The sequence below is a fragment of the Phyllostomus hastatus genome, unplaced genomic scaffold (genome assembly GCF_019186645.2).
Source record: "Phyllostomus hastatus isolate PE091 unplaced genomic scaffold, TTU_PhHast_1.1 phas_scaffold_39, whole genome shotgun sequence".
Taxonomy (NCBI): domain Eukaryota; kingdom Metazoa; phylum Chordata; class Mammalia; order Chiroptera; family Phyllostomidae; genus Phyllostomus; species Phyllostomus hastatus.
In genome coordinates this window covers 10,212,164-10,230,470 of record NW_025334028.1, presented here as the reverse complement: position 1 = coordinate 10,230,470, position 18,307 = coordinate 10,212,164, and the positions used below count along the sequence as shown (strand labels likewise).

General features: G+C 36.5%; 1 protein-coding gene and 1 pseudogene across 6 annotated transcripts in view; one reads left to right on the top strand and one right to left on the bottom strand.

Moving 5' to 3' along the window:
• ARHGAP24 (Rho GTPase activating protein 24) overlaps window positions 1–18,307 on the bottom strand; it is a 478,629-nt gene that overhangs the window by 135,175 nt on the left and 325,147 nt on the right. The window contains exon 1 of one of the 6 annotated variants that reach the window (XM_045820123.1): window positions 15,672–15,828. The exons of the other annotated variants lie outside the window; for them this stretch is intronic. The gene's annotated coding sequence lies outside the window, so the exon portion shown is untranslated. Of the gene's footprint in view, window positions 1–15,671; window positions 15,829–18,307 lie in introns of those variants that run through there. 6 annotated transcript variants of the gene reach the window in all.
• The window catches only part of LOC123806698, a 52,063-nt pseudogene continuing 47,900 nt past the window's right edge, over window positions 14,145–18,307 (top strand).

The following is an 18,307-nucleotide window of genomic DNA, read 5'->3' as shown; positions in this document are numbered from 1 at the left end:
CAAGGTGGAGTGAGAGTGGTTCACAACCTCACTGTGATGTCTGAGAATAACCCCCTTACCACTATTGGGTGGGGATTAACTGATCATTTTATAGTTATTCCAACAGGAAATGTGAAGTTTTACTTCAGAAGAACACTTCCCTAACCCTAACGATCAATCATAGGTGATTCATGTTGTGCAATCTGACTCATATTACAGTAGCAGCAATAGGGGAAATATTAAAACGGTGTCTCTCAACAAAAATTATGGAGTCAAAAACACTGATTTAGGATTGTCAGATGTTGACTTTGCCAGGCTCACTCTTCAGCGGGAGCAGAGCAGAGGTTCACAACAAGGTCTTGTGGGCAGGAGGCTTTGGTTTTTGTTATATTTTTTTGCCTTCTAGCAATGTCCGTAACAATTCCATAAAATAAAATAATAAATAGAAAGATAAAAAGATCTTTTTAGTTTAAAAAAATATAAGCATAAATCTTCACATGATCTTAGTAAGTAAGCTAAGTAAGCTTTCCCAATGACTAAAATTTTTGCTATCTGGAAAAAAGTAAATTCTGGTATAACCTTCTCAACACCCACCAGTAGAGACTGTTGCTCTTTCTCGTACTTTATTTATTTATTTACTTACTTACTTATTTATTTTAATTGTTGTTCAAGTACAGTTTTCTGTCTTTTGCCCCCATCCCAGCCCGCCCACCCTCAACTCGTACTTATTTTTTTAACTGTATTAACATGCCTGGGAACTTGTAACCTTCAATTTAGCATCTATCAATTACATAATGTACAAGATGGTGTTGCCACTTCTCCCTGAGGGAGGGGGTTGCTGATGAAGAATCACTGCTGTGTCTTATGTGTGCCAGCAAAACTTGCATTAATAGAAAAGGAATATTAAAACTAGAGAAAAAATCCTGGGGAAACAAATACAAATATTGTATTTAAGTTCCAAAATATGTATACACATATATAATAATATATTACATGAATGCATACATTAATGTTTCAATAGCTTGAAAGCAAGATAGGCTTGAGTTAGAATAGGGCTCTGCCACTGTCTGCCTCATCTCTATTGGTCCTAGTTTTTTTCATCTTTAAAATGATGATAGTAGCAACAACCTCCAAGATTGCCGTGAATAAAATTCATTAAGTAAAGACATAATGCAAGTTGGTGTTCAAATTTGTGTGAGCAATAGAGTTATAATAAAATTTTCATGGAGATTACATAAATTAAAAACAGTAATTTATATTTAGAATCATAATTATGATTTAAAATTGTCAGACTGATAAAGATGAGCTGCCTAAGAAAGTTAGAATAGTGTTTCTTTTGTTGTTTAGACATTGTTCAGTAACTTTAACCTGCAAAAGCAAAAATGTATACGTTGTACTTTTCACTTGCTGCAAGGCTCAAGTTGGAAGTGACAAATCCTATAAAGTATAGAACAATCCAGGTGGAACTAATACTAGACTAGTATTTCCCAAGCCCTCAGTCAATGATATATCTGCCAAATTGTTGCCATGCAACAGGGCATTTGAAGGGATAAATTGGTCATTGGTTCTGCTAACCCCACTGCAACCCCCAATAAGCCATCTCCACTCACATAGACCTGCACTGCCCCTGCCCCTCGCAGATTCACCATGAGAGGTGAACGAAAGGGCTGCTATCATCCACACATCACAACTGAGTAAAAACTGAAATTAAAAACAACGGAAGTATGAGGTACACCCATACTCTTATACTGATAAAAGTTCATAGACCTTTACCACCAAGTAAATTATCTAAAACAAAGTACAACTATTGCAATTTACAGAAGACACATTCAAACCATTATTTAGGAAAGGTGTAAATATCCCCTTTTTGTCTCTTGACATTTGAAATTAGCTTTACCTCTTACCTAGCTAATTAGCCCTTTCTTACCTGTAAATCACAGATGAAAATAGAATGTAGAGTTAGAATGCAAGTTTCCTCACAAATGACTCAGTTTCATTTTAATTTTGTTACTCTATCTGTGTTATCGTACAAAAAGAACTGACAAACCTTGCATTCTAATGACAGTATTAATCCAAACAGTAAATCTTATTGTACCATTAATCATTTTAGAAATTAAAGGCAGTCATAAAAATTCTAGTTGTAACTTGCATAGTTGACTCAATAATGACAAATGTATTACTTTCCATAAGTTCATTTCTCATGGACACTTACCAGAAAAATGTTTTTCTTATATTTAAAATTTCTTACTTAGGTACATAATAATCATCACTTGCACAGTTTTTTCTCTATTATTATCTTAGTAATAAGGAAGAAATATGAAAAGTTATGAAGAGGGAGAACAAAAATGGAAGTGAAACATATAAGTGTTTGACTAAATTATTGATGGCAAAATAACTAGAGGCCATTTATAAACAGCATCTGCTGATTATGCAATTTTTAAATATCTTAATGTGAAATGTGGTATTTCTTAATGTGAAATTTTTATTTTTACTGCTAACTCCAACTGATCAATGGTGAGTACATTTAGCATTCTCAAAAGCAGTAAATGGTGTATCCTGATTGAATATGCACTTAGAATCCCATTCACTATCTGCAGGTTCTTGGCTGGGTTTTTGACCTCCCTTGTCTTGGTCCCCTATATTACACCAGGGTTTTTAATACCATCCCACCATCAAGTTTGGAGAACCAAATGGGACAAGTTACACAATGCATTTGGCACAGATAGATGCTCAATGAACCTGAGCTCCCTTCCTCTTCCCCTAATGCCAGCTGGCTGGCAGACCACATTCAGCAAAAAAGGAAGCTATGTTCTTTTTCCAGACAGCTGGTAATCCAGTAACCCAGACATCACAAGCCTTCTACAAACAATGTTGACTTATTTTTGCCACAGCTGATGTGTATATAACGTGTCTTGCCAGTTTTCTTCTGTGAATTCATGGCACAGAATAATTGACTTGTTTTCTTTTATTTATCTTCATATTATGGGACCAGATTGATTGAGGTAAAGTGGCAATTCTATAATGCTTTATAAATTTCGTGGACCTGGAAGATTTGGTTTATTATCTTGTAATAACAACAATCGAAGTGTTTTACATTTTTAAGTCCTCACCCTGGCCCTATGGTATGTTATTAGTCCTTCCAGTCTGTGGATGAAGCTGCTAGGAAACCCAGGTTAAGTAAGTAGCTCGCCATCACTGGGGCATCAGAGAGAGTCAGGACCTGAACTGAGATGTTCTGACTCCAGAACCCACCTTTAAACTCAGAGAAATGAAGGGAGAACCGAATTCACATGGAGTTGGGGGATAGGAAACATTTTTGAACCCCTGAATCATGCTAATTATGCATTTATTTCTTCAAGAGTACATATTCATTCCCTTTATAGCACTCAAGTTCAGTATCCATAGGATATATGTCCAACAGACAACACATTTATTATATCTAAAATATTCAGCATTTTCAAAGGCATATTCCTGCACCTTTTTGTCTTTTTTACCTAAGGGGAAAGGAAGCTATAAAGAAACTTATGTGTAAATGCTTAGTGTCTTGTACTTAGTGAAACCTATATTATGTATCATTTGTGTTACTATTTTAATGTTATTATTTTTTACAATCCATAAGCTGTATAGCATAGTGTTTAATAGCCCAGATTTGGGGGAAAGACTGCCAGGTTCTAATTCCAACTCTACTCTTTACTCGCTGAGACCTTGGGTAAGTCACTTAAAATTTTCGCTTTCCCCATCTATGAAATGAGAATAATAGAACTTATCTCACTAGGCAACAACAAGAATTACTTAGAATAGTTTCTTGCTTATATGTTTATCAAATATTATTATTATTTGACAATTGTTATTAATTGTCTTTCATCATAGCATAGTTTTTTGTTATTTATTTTTGTTTTAGTAGAAATTTTTCTTCAAATGAAATTGGATGCAGAAGTCCAATATACATAGAGCAAATTTTATATAGCAATATACATAGTCAATTTTGTTGGGTTGAAATAGTGGTGAAATTTTCTTCCTTTCACCTCACCTGAGTATACCTGTATATAAAACACATCCAGGGAACACCTTTCATTCAGCAGTGTTATACAGGCCTACACATCAGCAGTGTGCTCCTTGGCAGGCTGTGAAATTGAACTGGGGAACACTGGTTAGGCAAGAATTGAAGATCTTCTGGCCTTTTTGGTCTCAAAGTCAATTAAGTTTGGGCCCAAACTCTGCTATATGATAGTTGGGAAGTAGGTCTATCTCTCTAAAACTCAGTTGCTTCCTTTGCTGTAAGACAGAAATTATACCATGACCACTTCATAGGGTGGAATTTGGGTAAATAAATGTCTAGTGTAATTATTGTATCATCTCAATCACAGAAATAATTGGAGTTCAAAGTCTCTAGATGAGGAATACTTTCACCACCATTTCCTCCTTAAAAAACTTGTATGGAAATTGTGGGATTATGTGAAATAATTGTTAAAAATAACATTTTCTGCTTTTCTCCATCTGGCATCAGTAGCTGATTTCAGAGTTTCAAAATCTACCCATAGTCCCCATTTTAGTGAAAAACATCATTTGAATACATCAAAATTTGTACTGAAAGACACAGACATGCATTTTGAAAATACATACTTTAACTAAACATATATCAATGTTGAAAGGCATATACTTATTTCAACAGAGACTTAAAGTGATAAAATTATTTCTTATTCATACTAACCAAATATCAGTTGTCTTAAAGCTGCATGAATTTAATTATAATAAAAATTTTATAATATATTTTAAGAACATAGAGCACTATCAAATAAAAAAAGATGTATATGTGCTAGAATCAATGAATTCACTTGGGAAAAGATGAAAATTGCAAGAAGCCTGCTCCTTTAGTAACATTTTATAACTTGAAAGAAAGTTCCTCTTCACATATTTCATGTAATTTTCAATCACTCGCCTTAAATATAAACTTGAATTATAATAATTATTTTAAGCTTTCTTGCCTAATAATATGACCTAAAGGTGTGCCCAATAAGTAAACAAAATAGAAATATAGAAAGATACATAGAAAAAGTATATTTTGGAAGTAAGCAGGCAACAACCACATATTAGATGCCACTTAAGGTAATTAGTTGTTAATGAGAACACCATCAACAATATGCAGGTTGTGGCCACTAACCCATGATCTCCATTAAACAGCATATAGACCCAAACAACAATAAATAAAAGCATGGAGCTCAGTTCAGCCAGAGGTAGATGCAAAGAGAGCAAGGTGTGTTCTCACATAAATAGGAAGAGAGCAGGTGTGTGGCAAAGCTAAATTGAGATGGTACGGTGTTGCTGAGGTGAGGAGGAAGGGTATAGAAAGCATTTTGTTTGGTTTATTCCAGTATCTGAAAGGAAATGTACTTAAAATATATCACTCAAGAAAGAACACAGTTCCACAGAAAAGGGTTGAATCTGTAGTAATAATTGTCTGTACAATAAAAATGTTTTAAAATCATATTTTAAAGTAGTTATTTTGGCCTTTTAATGAGATATTGAGAATGATGACTTGCCTCTCTTGAGAGGCAGTATCTACAGTGGTCATGCATATGGACTCTGGAATCAGACCCAGAATTCTGACTTTGACACTAATCGACATGGCCACTTATTTAAACTCTGTCTTGGAAAAAATCATTCTTCCTGTCCCTTGGGTAGTTATGAATATGCACTAGTTTTCTTAAGTAGGTTTTCTTATCAAACTGTACTGAAGTTTATTCTGTCAGGTGTTTTTGTTTTGGTTTGTTCTGTTCTGTTTTCTCCGATGAGATGCAGCTCTGCACCTCAATTTCCTCATCTGCACAATTTTCATCTCTAATTTACAGCACTGCTAGAATTAAATGTGCTTAAGTTTGTAGAGCACATGGGAAAGTGGCTGGCACATATTAACAATACATATTCACTATTCTGTCTCCACATTTTTCAATTGCAATGAAGAATGTTAGCAGAAAGGATGATCAAGACCATTAAATGATGTCAGTAGTACATTTTCAAAGTATGGTTTTACTACTTAATATATAGATAAAGCTAACAGATCAGAAATACCAGTACTTATCTTGTAATCTAAACCAAGTACAGATCTCAAGAGAAGATGGCAGAACTGTTGTCAAGAGCTAACTTTTAATTGCAAAGGTTCACTCCCATAGAGGGAAATTTATCTAGAATACTATCCACTGTATGGCAGTTTTACTGAAATCGGGATATGGTTCATGTTGTATACTTGCTGCTATCCTAGATTATAAAGAAGCAGATTCCTCCTGAGCATATTTTAATTCTGTGAACAAGTCCCCACCCCCATGAGAACCATACCCTCAGATTTCATCTCAGGAAGCTGGCCATATTTACTGCCCAGCTATTATAAGAACTTGCCCAAGCTGATTCCAGGACAAAGTTTAGTTCTGCCTCTTTTATTTTTAAATTCTTTATTTCCATTTGTCTTCATGTAATTTAGGCTCTACAACCACAACTTCTGGCTGAACTAAAATTTTAGGAAAGCATAAAGACTATGGAACAAAAGGGCAGAAATAAGAGTTCACATGCTTTCAATCATTTAGAAGGCAATGCTATCAACTCAAATGTCTTTCCCCCAATACCATATGACTCAGCTAGCTAGGTCAACTCAAACTGTAGACCAGATTGGCAGGAAAGAAACAACTTAGACAAATAAAATAAGTGTAGGAAAAAGAATTTGAGCTCTCTCTGTATATGATGATCTGAATTCACTTCCAAGGAATAATTTACAATACAGGAAATGAATATTGAACCATGAAACTTAGTACCATGTGAAAAAGGTGAGGCCAACATCCTACACATAGATAAGGTGACCCGAAGGGGTAGGTCATGTTTCTCAGGGTTGCCTACGATAAAAGCTTGGGTCGGTCCTATAGGTGTTGATCGCATAACAAGTTAAATATTCTGTTACCTGGTCTGTTGTTACTTCTCCTTAGAAACCAAGACACTTGACTCTGAGTACTGTCATGGAATATATCCTGAAATTTCTGCAACTCTCTAAATTTTTAAATGCTTCTATAGCTTTTAATTTCCTTTAGAAAATGAAACCTAACTAAAAACATGGGGTGGCCCCTTAATAGTTTTGAAGATACAGACCTAAAGTAAATTGTAAAGGCATTAAAACAATTTTAAAATCACTGTTTTGTTGTTTTATAACACATTTGGTGAACTTATTTTGACAGATTATCAATACTACCAAACTTGAATTCCATAACTTATTCAAAACTGCTCATCTATGAATTCCCACTGAATTCTACCTCTGTACATACATCCTTTGTACATCATTAACAGCCCTTCTAAGTGCTTTTTCTTTCAGAGATATCTTTCTACAAAGAGATAAGGTTTTTTTAAACTACATTATGAGAGTTATTAAGCTTGCGATAAATACAAGGAGAAGACAACAGCCCTCACAAATTTATATGTGATGGTGTAGGCAAGAATGAAGTAAGCTAGTTTTACCCATTAGTGTCCCTACAAATCAGCCTCACACCGAACATGATCCAAAAACATTCCTCGGCAAAATGACAAATTACTTAAAGATATTATAGATCTTTGTTTCACTTTAAAAGCATAGAGAGTCATGCTTACAAGAGCCATGAAAGTCAAGGGTGTTAAGTTCTTGATTGTGACCCCTGGCCCTAAGACTTCTTCTGAATATAATTCATCCTGTTTGTTTTACTCTCTGTGATTTCCAATTGGGGGTGGTACCACACCCTTGAGGGGTGGTCAGGAAAGCATAGGAGTGATAGAAGTGCTTGAGTTTTCACAGTAAACAAAAGCAGTTATTGGCATTCAATAGGGAATTAAAGCAAAGCAAGCGATAATAAATTTTTGCCCCTCGCCAAATGCCAAAGCTCTTCTACACTGAGGCCCTCTGCCCATTTTGACTGTTTTTTTGTTTGTTTTTTTGTTTGTTTGTTTGTTTGTTTAAGATTAATGGTCTTCCTAGTTGAGGCTCTCAGTTCACCTTTTGACTTCCACCAGAAACCATGCTGACTTCATAGGTCTCGATCCCTCCAAGTTGACAGGTGTGTCATTCCTTTGTGTGTTCAAAGAACACTGGTTTCTCCCTTGCTCTACTTTGTGAACTGTAATAAAGAACATGCTGTGCAACCGAAATACCTGTTCTTTTTAGTTTGTTCACTTGTGGTTTTTTGTCTGTTTTTTTTTTGTTTTGTTATTATATAGTAGATAAGTCTGACCAACAGAGTATACCTTAGATAGGACAATTTAGAGGTGTTTTTAACTATTCTTTTATACAACCTTGCAGGTCCCCCTATCAGTACTATTGTTATCTCAGTCTCCATCTATTCATTCTTCAAGCATAAGTAAGCACCTGCTATCAGTAAGATATTGTGTTAGCCCACAGAGGGAATTTACATACAAAATAATCCCATCTACCTTCTGTGATAGTCAGATTTACCCTGTTTTATCTCCCATTATTTTTTTCCTTATTCTCTCTGATAACTTTCCCCAGCTTTATCCTTTTGCCTGATATAGGAAAAAAAATCACTAGTTCATCCACAAAATAATGACAATTCTATTTGCTAAAATATCTCTACTCACAACCTATACTGACTAGCTTCTTTTATTATTCTTTCTACTATAGACAAGCCCATCTACATGTTTCATCATGTATACTTCAAAATATGTGATTTATGATAAATTATAGATATACAACTGAGGCTTAAAAGGTTAAATAATTCCTATATTTAAACAACTTGTTTATGGATTTCCAAACAGGTCTAGCTGACCCTAATGCCTGTGTTCTTAATGAATATAAAATAGTCCTGGTAATTAAAATCATCTTCCTGTGACTGCCAGTGAACTTTGTATACCCTGCTTTCAAATTTTAGCACAGACACATTTGGCATTCATTCTCAGCACCCTGACTAAATTCATCATCATGACTGTTTTAGAAACTGGTTATACCTTCCAAGTTTCTATTAAAAATAAACCAAGAAATGCTTAAAAACTTTTCTGGGTTTCTTAGCTAATACAAACCCACAAAGCAGAAGTTCCAAATATAACTAGGTAGTCCTCTGTGATTTTTCGGTGCCTGCAGGCTTTGAAGTGCTGCAGATTGGTCTTAATCTGTTGCTAGGAACATTGCACATTGTTCCAAACAACCTGCCAGTCTGAGAATCCTAGCGTGAATGACATAAGTGCTTCTTTTATCCAGGTCAGAGGATGATGTGAGGTGGAATGAGACGTCACACAAAGGGTGGAATTCAGGATAAATAAATTAACTAGTGGAATAGGAAGAGAAAAAGAAGAAAGAATCCACAGACCCTAAAGAAAAAGCTTCCCAGCTAAAACCCTCCCGTTCCTCACCCAGCACATGCCCCTTGAAGGCTTCTGGAATCAGTCCAATCTAGTCTGGTAACACTCCAGAAGGGCCAGAGCACAGCTGACACTGTTCCATTCCCTTGTCACACCAGCAGAAAGTACAGCAGAAACCTGCAGATACCAGAGAACGATGCTACTCTGAGGCCTCAATCAAGTGTCAGGTTTAGAAATCCGGAGAGCAAAGAATTGATCTACAATTTTTCCCTAATACTTGTCTGGCCCCAGAATAAAACATAAAACATCAGCTTTGAATTAAAAAAGAAATCAGTGATTGACATTTACACCTTCTCTGATTGCCTTTATCTCAGGAGTTAAGATTCTTAAAACACACAGAGAGTGATGGGGCAGATGGTATAAAGAGATGACCACTTTTTTTAAAGGTATTTTTTTATTTTAAGTTTTCTTTTCAATTACAGTTTACTTCCAATATTATTTTGTATTAGTTTCAGGTGTAGGGCATAGTGATTAAATAATCATATACTTTACAAAGTGTCTCCCCTATATTTTCAACACCTACCTGGCACCATATATATTACAATATTATTGATTATACCTCCTATGCTATACTTCACATCCTCATGGCATTCTGTAACTACCAATTTGTACTTCTTAATCCCTTTACCTCAAGAAAAGCCCACTTTCACACCTCCCTGCTGCTATGGCCACTGCTATGATTGCTGCCAAACCTAGGGCCCCTAGAGCAGCGGGTGCCATTTCCATTCCTGCTCTTGGCTGCCTTGTGACGAGGTGGGTGTAGCCTCTACTCTGCATGATTAGTACACCAGGGCCTTCTTCTAGCTTGCATGGAGTTTCGTGTTTTACATCTAAATTGTTGATTCCTTCAGAATTTATTTCAGCATGAGGGATAAACCTTTTTTCCCCTCAAATGGCTGTCTAGTTGTATCAATACCTATTGTCGACTCCAACATCCTTCCCCCACTGTTTCAAATTTCCACGCTTACTAGACCCTAAATTCCTATGAGAAACTTTAATATCTAAAAGGAAGAAATGAAATTGGGGAAAGTTAAAGTTTTCATTTGCATTGAAACACCATATGTATGTTTTCTCCTTTCCTAAATTTTTAAAAATGAAAAAGGGGAAAGGGAAAAACTCCATATTTCTGAGGTTTCTTCTTCCTTGATTATGGGTTATTTTCAACATGTGCTCATATATTCTAATTTTATAAATTATTCTATTCAACACTGAAAGTCCTTTGACCTCTTTGTACATTGCTGCTGAATGGAGGAGTAGAGACATTGGGAATTACAGGTTTGCCAGTCAGGCTGAAACTGAATTGCTACTCAACTTACGAGTGTTCCTCACTCCATTTTACATTTGCTTATAAGGGTGTGGCTATTTATGGATATTTTTAAATGCTAGATCAGCTTTTGTTTGTGTAAAATAATCAACACATTTTACTCTTCTGAATTTCTTTAATACAAAAATCAGACTGAAAACAATATGGAAGACTCTTGAGGAATGTGAAAAAAATTCTGGCAATGAATTTGGTAAATTTAATCACTTGTGTTTATTTAACAAGTATTTATTAACTAGTGCCAGAAGATGATTTGAATCAAAGGTCAATGAGGAATGTCCAAAGAGAAAATTCTTTTAATAATTCTAGTCTAAATAAGGGTTTTACACAGACCCTAATGTGCAGGAATTTACCATATTTTACTGTGTATAATGCACACTTTTGCACAAATTTTTGAGGGAAAAATTAGGATATGCATTATACATGGGTATAATGATTATATACCATGGGTAATAATGGGTATAATAATCCCATGTATAATGCACACAAAAATGTTGGTGTGCATTTTATGCAGAAAATTTGGTATTGTTAGTCTCTAAATCAAATTACACACAGCTGCGTGGGATAAGTTAACATGTATTTCATTATTCAGCAAACAGGATTCAATAATTTTTCAACCCTTTTGTTGTTTCAAAGTACTGAATTAAAAAAAATGAAACAAAAACCTTTCTGGAGTTTAGTGGAAGGTGTACTTGAATCAATGGGGTACTTTTGGTGACAAGAGATTGTTGCCCATAGTGCACTATCCAGGTGAACACCACACTTGGAAAAATTATGCTGGTCTATTGTTTCAGTGTGTTAATTTGTATTAGTAATGTCTTTTTATTTTTTAAATTTCTGATCCTTTGACATCTTAAGTCTTGCTGACCCTGGAGAGGCTGGCCCTCCCAGGGTTAGCCAATTCTTAAAGACAGTAGAGGCTCACCTAGGAGCATGCCATTTATATATAAATAGAAAATAAGCCCACATCCCAACTGTCCTACATCTGACTCCCACAAGGCTCTCACACTCTGGACCACTTGCCCTCTGCTCTTTACACCTCAAGGCCAGGTGTCCCGCCCCCAAAACTAGAGACACCCCAAAAGGTCCTACTAAAATTATTCAAACTGTCCAATCCTAAACCTAAACCTGCCTACCCTGCTTTGCCTGTTCCCCTCCCCCCCAAAAAAAATTTACACTAAAAGGTCTTAGCCACATTTGCCCCTTCCCTCTCACCAACCACGGTTCTTTCCCATATGTCCCTTTGTGACATGACAAAGGGGCTTCTTGGGAACTATGAGCAACCGACAACCTTTTTGATGGTAATCATCTCCTCTGATCTGTTGATCTCACTACACCTGAATAATAATAAAACCTATGTTTAAAAACATAGTCCTTACATAAACTTATAAAGAAGAGGAGGTACTTCTTGTAGTTCTCAGTCCAGTGAAACTCATTCTAGAGGGGAATAGGAAGTATAGCCTCCAGTTAGTTCTATATTATCTAAGTAGGCAAAGCATGCTGATTGGTAGAATATTTTACTACCTACTTAGCTAAGTAGGCAAAGCATGCTGATTGGTAGAATATTTTATCAGAGGAGAGCACATAAAAGTCTTTTTATTGATTTTGATATGTCAGAGTAGAATTCTTTAACATCCTTTTAAAATCCAATATGCCTATAGTAGAAAACTTTGCAATAATTTTCTATTGAAGATTTCTTGGCCATTAGAAATATTTGAAGTTGTAATTACATTTTCTTGAAGTGATTATTTGAATTATATATTTATGGGAATCACTTGGTTATTAAAATGTAAAGAGTTTAGTTTAATATTAGTATTTTAAAAAATATTTGCTGTCTGTGGTAGGGGGTAGCTATTAGGGGAAACATGGGTAGACCTTGGAGTCAGGTTTGAAGTCTTCCCTAGTAGAAATAACACATGTGTTTAAAAAACAGGAATTGAATTGGTTGTAAAAATAAGTATTTGAGATAAATTACTTTGGTGAGCACTTCTGGTGATGGCCAAGGACCACAAGCAGTCACAGTTTGGGACCATTCTCCAGCAGCCAGACCCTACTGGTTCCATTTCCTTAGAAGACACACTAGACTCTAGACAAATGAGGCAGGCCACTTGAGCAGACTTGTAGAAGATGTTTTAGTCTCTGTCTCAGATGGAAAATTGCCTGCTGCCATCTGCTCCTGCTCCAGCTACCACGTTCTCACAGCCCACTAAAGAGCCCAGTGACTGGCCTCAGAAACACATTCTACCAGGAGAATAGTTGTATCACACACACTGCCTTTCATGTTCCTTGTTCCCAAATAACCCAGGTCTACTTTAAGGAATCTGGAAGTAATAGTTTAAAGTTGTATGAGTGCTCATTATTTCACCTGAATCTATAATTCTTTGGGAGGAGTCAGTAAGCAAAACAGAACTTAATGACCTTAATGATAAGGAAAAGAAACATAAAAACTGCTGATACTGCTTTAAGCCAACTCCATACACTACAATCACATTTAATCTCAATTTATCAAATGTCTTTATGAAAGTGTAACTATGTCAATATGTGTAAACAACTGTCTGTAAAGGTTTCCAAGCCTAGTTAGACACTAGACAGTAAGAAAGTATGCAGAGCAGAGATGCTAGGTGTGATAGACAAGGTCATCCCTGCTGGGCAGCCATTCATCCCACTCTCTCCCACTAACAAGCCCCATTTTCTGCTCACAGAGAGGGCAGTGATATCTTGATCTCAGGGCAGGTGGGTCTTTCCCCAGTCCCAGGAGACAAATCATTATTGTGTTCTTGACCAGGGTGAAGAAATCGAGTGTGAGTCTGAAGAAAGAAGGTTCAGTAAATTATAGACTCAGTAAGTTGAAAGTCTAGAATAAAGTAGAAAGCTAAAAGAAGAAAAAGAGGGAGAGCACAATGTATTAAGAAGTTTAAGCTTTTAGAAAAGTTAGAGATACTTATCAAATATGTAAGTAAAGGCTAACATTTTATCTTTAACTAGGAGAGTTTAATGGCAAAGAAGTAAATGTGTTTGAACAGACCGGCATATGCTTTGAGGTCAGTACCTACAATCTCTAAACCTCTTTACGTGTCTAAAGAATAAACACAGATGCAATTCAAGGCTTTTTGTGGCTGTTTACACTGATATGGTTCATCAACTAGATGACTAAGTTTTTAGTTTTTTTTGCATGGAAGCTAATCGTGTGTACAGAGGGATACCACATTGGACCACAATCATCACAGACATGTGGACACTCTTGTGTTTATAAAACAGTGTCAGAGGCCCTCCATTACCTCTTTTCAGTCATGGCAATAAAGTTCTGTTATACCCTTATACAGAAGTGGTCAAAGTTTAGATCATGGCAGCAGAAAAGCCAAAGTAGTTCAGGTTCCAATGTAAAAAGTACAATTACTAATCTTTGTACACCTCAAGCTCCATATCTGTCAAATAAAACTTGAGGTTCTTAACTCGCCCAGAAAGCATGACAGTGTTGGAGCCGGGTGTCTTCTGCTCACCGTCCCACAGTGCTCTGACAGTTCTGAGAGCAGGACGCCGTGAAGAGGGTGTCCCAGGGACGGAGCAGTCCATGCGCAGTGGCCAACAGGTGACGTTCTAATTTAGAATATTAGACTCTTCTTTCTAAACTGACAAGTTAAAAGTAGGACAAATGACTTTGATATTGTGTTAATTGGTGTTTTGAACAATTTCAATGTTCACTGCATTTGGATATAACTTGTTTTATTTTGTTTTCAAAATCTACCTAAATGGAGACCAATTTTAAATAAAACTTTAAAACGAACTTTTTTTTAATTCTAATTTTATCAGTCTCAGCAACAGAATCCAACTTAAGACAGACAAGCATGTTCTACAGGCTGACAATGTGTTTTATTTCAGAATTTTTGCTCTTGGCTTCATTTCTGTGGACCGAATTTTCTTAGATTTGTTATGTTCTTTCATCAGACCTAAAATTTGAACACTTGAAGGAGTTTTTAGTATTCCATTATAATTATTTCCCATTTTAACATATTATCTTCTCCCTCCATTTAAAATTTCATAATTTTGAATTATTTCTTATCCATTTTATACAATACCAAATACATGTTTCCCTTTTCTAGGTATGCATCTCATGAATAGAACCTCCTGTATATTTATTTAGGTACAATACAATGTATCTCTTTTATATTTTGGGCAGGTTCAGCTTGATAGCTAATGTACAAAACTGTGCTGGATGCAGGCCCGTCAGTTTACCCAGAGCACATGCTGGATTCCTACTGCACTGGATGTGAGTACACACTCCATGTCCTCACATACCTACTGCACACTGGTGCCGTGCTGTCTTTTTGTTCGCAAAAAGTGAAGTTCCAAATTCACATATGCTGACAACAGAGCTTCATAAGCTGATTAATTAGAATTACATCAAAACATAGCAAAGTGTTGTTTGGCTTTCTTTTGGTTCTCAAACATTTTTTTAAACACACACCACACACACACAATGGCCAAGCAGAAGTTTTCATTTTGACAAGCAAAAACACAGAAAACTCCCATGGAACTTTTATTACCAGATTAGAACCTAAGGCACCCCACTCTCCAAATTTTCAACCACTAAAATGTCAGTGAAGCAGATAATATATTATAGCAAGTATTCCAAAAATCTAGCAGTTCAGATTCACACCTAAAGCAGTTTCCATATGCTTTCAAAACAGCACTGGGATTCTGTACATGAACAGCTATATCATTTGGCAGCAGCAATTAGTGAAAGAATCCAAGAAAACAGCACCAAACTGATCACATTTCAGTTTAAGAAGAGCACTATGTCCAATCCTTTGCCACAACTTAACACCGTGGAAAGCTGAATGGATCACGTCAGAAAACAAGGGCATAAATAAAACCACAGACAGTCTAGGACCTGAATGTGTGGTACTATAAATATCCCCAAACTATCAAACACAATCAGCAGCAATACCTGGCAATCTGTCTCCAAATTAACGAAAAAGCACCCAGCTCTCACCTTGCACAAATACACACTCCAGTGGTCAGTGACAAATGCAAGCTGCACTTGCAGGCTGAGAGACAGAGCAGCTGCTCTGTCCTGATCCGCTTAAAGCACATTCAAATGGAGCAGGCTTTGGTCCTACCCTCTGTTGGTTCGCTGCAGTTTCTCCCATGACTCCATCATCCAAGAATGGAAACCACTGCCCTCTCCCCTGCTACTGAGCTCAGGTGAAAACGCTGAGTTCTGCAAGGTCACCGCAAGGTGAACACAGGCAAAAGGGTTGTATGAGAAAGAGGAACAGGGGGATCATCAAGGAAAGACTCTAAGCTTCAGACACCTTGCTGTTTAAGACATTCTGAACTCCATAAATCAGAGCTATGACAATAATCAGAGAAGCAATAAATCTGAGAATCCCTAAATGGCACTGAGCCAATCTGCTAACCCCAGGGGCACTCTTTAAGCATTAATATCTCTCTCTCTTTCTCTCTCTCTCTCTCTTTCCCTCTCTCTCTCTCTCTTTCTCTCCCCAGCCCCCTACCTCTCTCTCACACACAGACTCTCTGTAGCTATTCTAATGGCCCAGATATATCTCTCAAACCAAAAAGTTTTTGCAAACCCTTTCCATTTAACAAGACATAAAGGTCTTACAAAATTGACTATTTGCCAAAATCATAATAAAATAATTACTTGAAGAGCAAAATCATTTTTGGCCCATAAACTAATTCATATTAATGAAGTCTTGCCTTTTGTGTAATACTAGAATTATGCAAACATTCCCCAATATTAAAAAGATAGTGAAGATGTATTTGTTTCAGAATTGACTAGAAGAATTCATTAAAAATTCTCATAAAAATTCCTAGCATCCTTTTCAAGATTAGTCTGGTCTTCTGCATGCTTAATTTGGAGAGGTTTCAAGAAAATGTTTCTTGTCTGAAATATAATGATTCTGCATGTATATATTATAAACAGACACAAACATGCTTATAAATGTTTCCCTGCAGAGTCTCTTAGGTTCTTATTTCCTATATTTTGGTTTTCCTATCAGAAATAGAGAAGTAACAATATTTAAGCTTGCAAAACATTATTTCTCTTAGCTGTGTATTTTTTTCTTATAGGTATACAGATATTTACTGATGTTTAGATCAATAGCTTTAACAGGAAATTATTTTAACTCTTCTGGCACTTTCCTGTCCCCTCATCCAACAGCCAATGTTCACCAGCCATGTGACTTGAGCAATTTATCTAACCCCCTGGGTATCAATTTGCAACCCATAAAATGGGGACTTGTTACTAATGTCTGCTGTGTTTGCCTCCTGGGTTGGTGTGAGGATGAAATGAGACAACATATAGGAGACATTTTGTAAATTATGGAGTGCCAGAATGTAGTTACTATATTTCCTTCCCTTCAGTTGTCTTAGTACTGGGACTAGTGAATTACCTTCTGGGTTTTCAAGAGGACTCAGGCTTCACAAGAAAAGTGTTTGTTTCAAGTGGGCTATAAATAGAGTTCAAGATTTTACTGAACTGCTGTCCTCCTTGTGGCGGTCGGTGATGGCAGTGAGCACATGGCCAGAGTTCATCTGGTTTTTGAGGCAGAACAAGACCAGCTGAAAGCCTGACAGGAAACCTTCATGTGTTTGGCTGGTTTCACAGTTTACCTGGTATCCTGTGGTACTGCTGTGTTTGAGGGGCTTCCCCAAGGGGATTACTGAAGTGGAAAGGTTGGGAATGGAATGCCAAATTCACTGCTGAGTTAATTCAGTAACAAATGCTTCTGGGCATCCACGCTAATGTTCCTACAATTATATGCATTATTTAAAGGTCAGTTTGTTCAGGTGGGGTGGGGGTTGGGGACCAGGAAAGGGACTAACAATGTGAGCACCTGTCTCATAAAATACACAGGGCTGGGAGACTCAAGGATACTACCTCAGTTAATCCTCACAGTAGTAACCTGCTAGCTGTAATTACTTCCATTTCACAGATGAGAATAATCAGTCTGCACACTGCTACCACTGACTGATAGAGCTTGAATTACTGTCCAGGTCGGCATCGCCTAGGCTCCTATATTCAGTGTAAATTTGTTATTTTATAACTTTGTCAAAAAGAAAGTGAAATAAAGTTTGGTTTTTAAATAATGGGGGTAGGAAAGGCAAGAATACAAGTACCAAAAAATCTTCTTAAGGGTATTTACTAAATGTTAACTTTTACAATAGATAGAGGCACAATCTGACTCAGCCCTACATGGTATATGTTCCCACTCCCTTTTACAGTGGTACTCACTCCCAGCTGTGAGTGAGCCCTTGAAATTGTGTCTGCAAGCCAGCAGTCCTATTACCAAATCCTCTATTTCTGCATGCAATCTCCCTTTTCCAAATTTCTACACTTTGGAGAATACTGGCCTCTGATTATACCTTGCCTCTGCTTTTAACATTCCTATCTGCAAAGTGCACCATCCAGAACTCCTTCATACACCTGGCCTTCTCATCCTCCCCAAATCTAGCTTTAGAAAGAAATCTATAAATTTGTAAGTCTTGCAGAGAGAATCAGTTTGTTTCAGAAATTTTTATTAGAAAGACTTATTACCAATTTAATAAGTCAAAATAAATAGTGCATAAAAAGAATAGATACTTTAATTTCAATTTTTCAAGTTA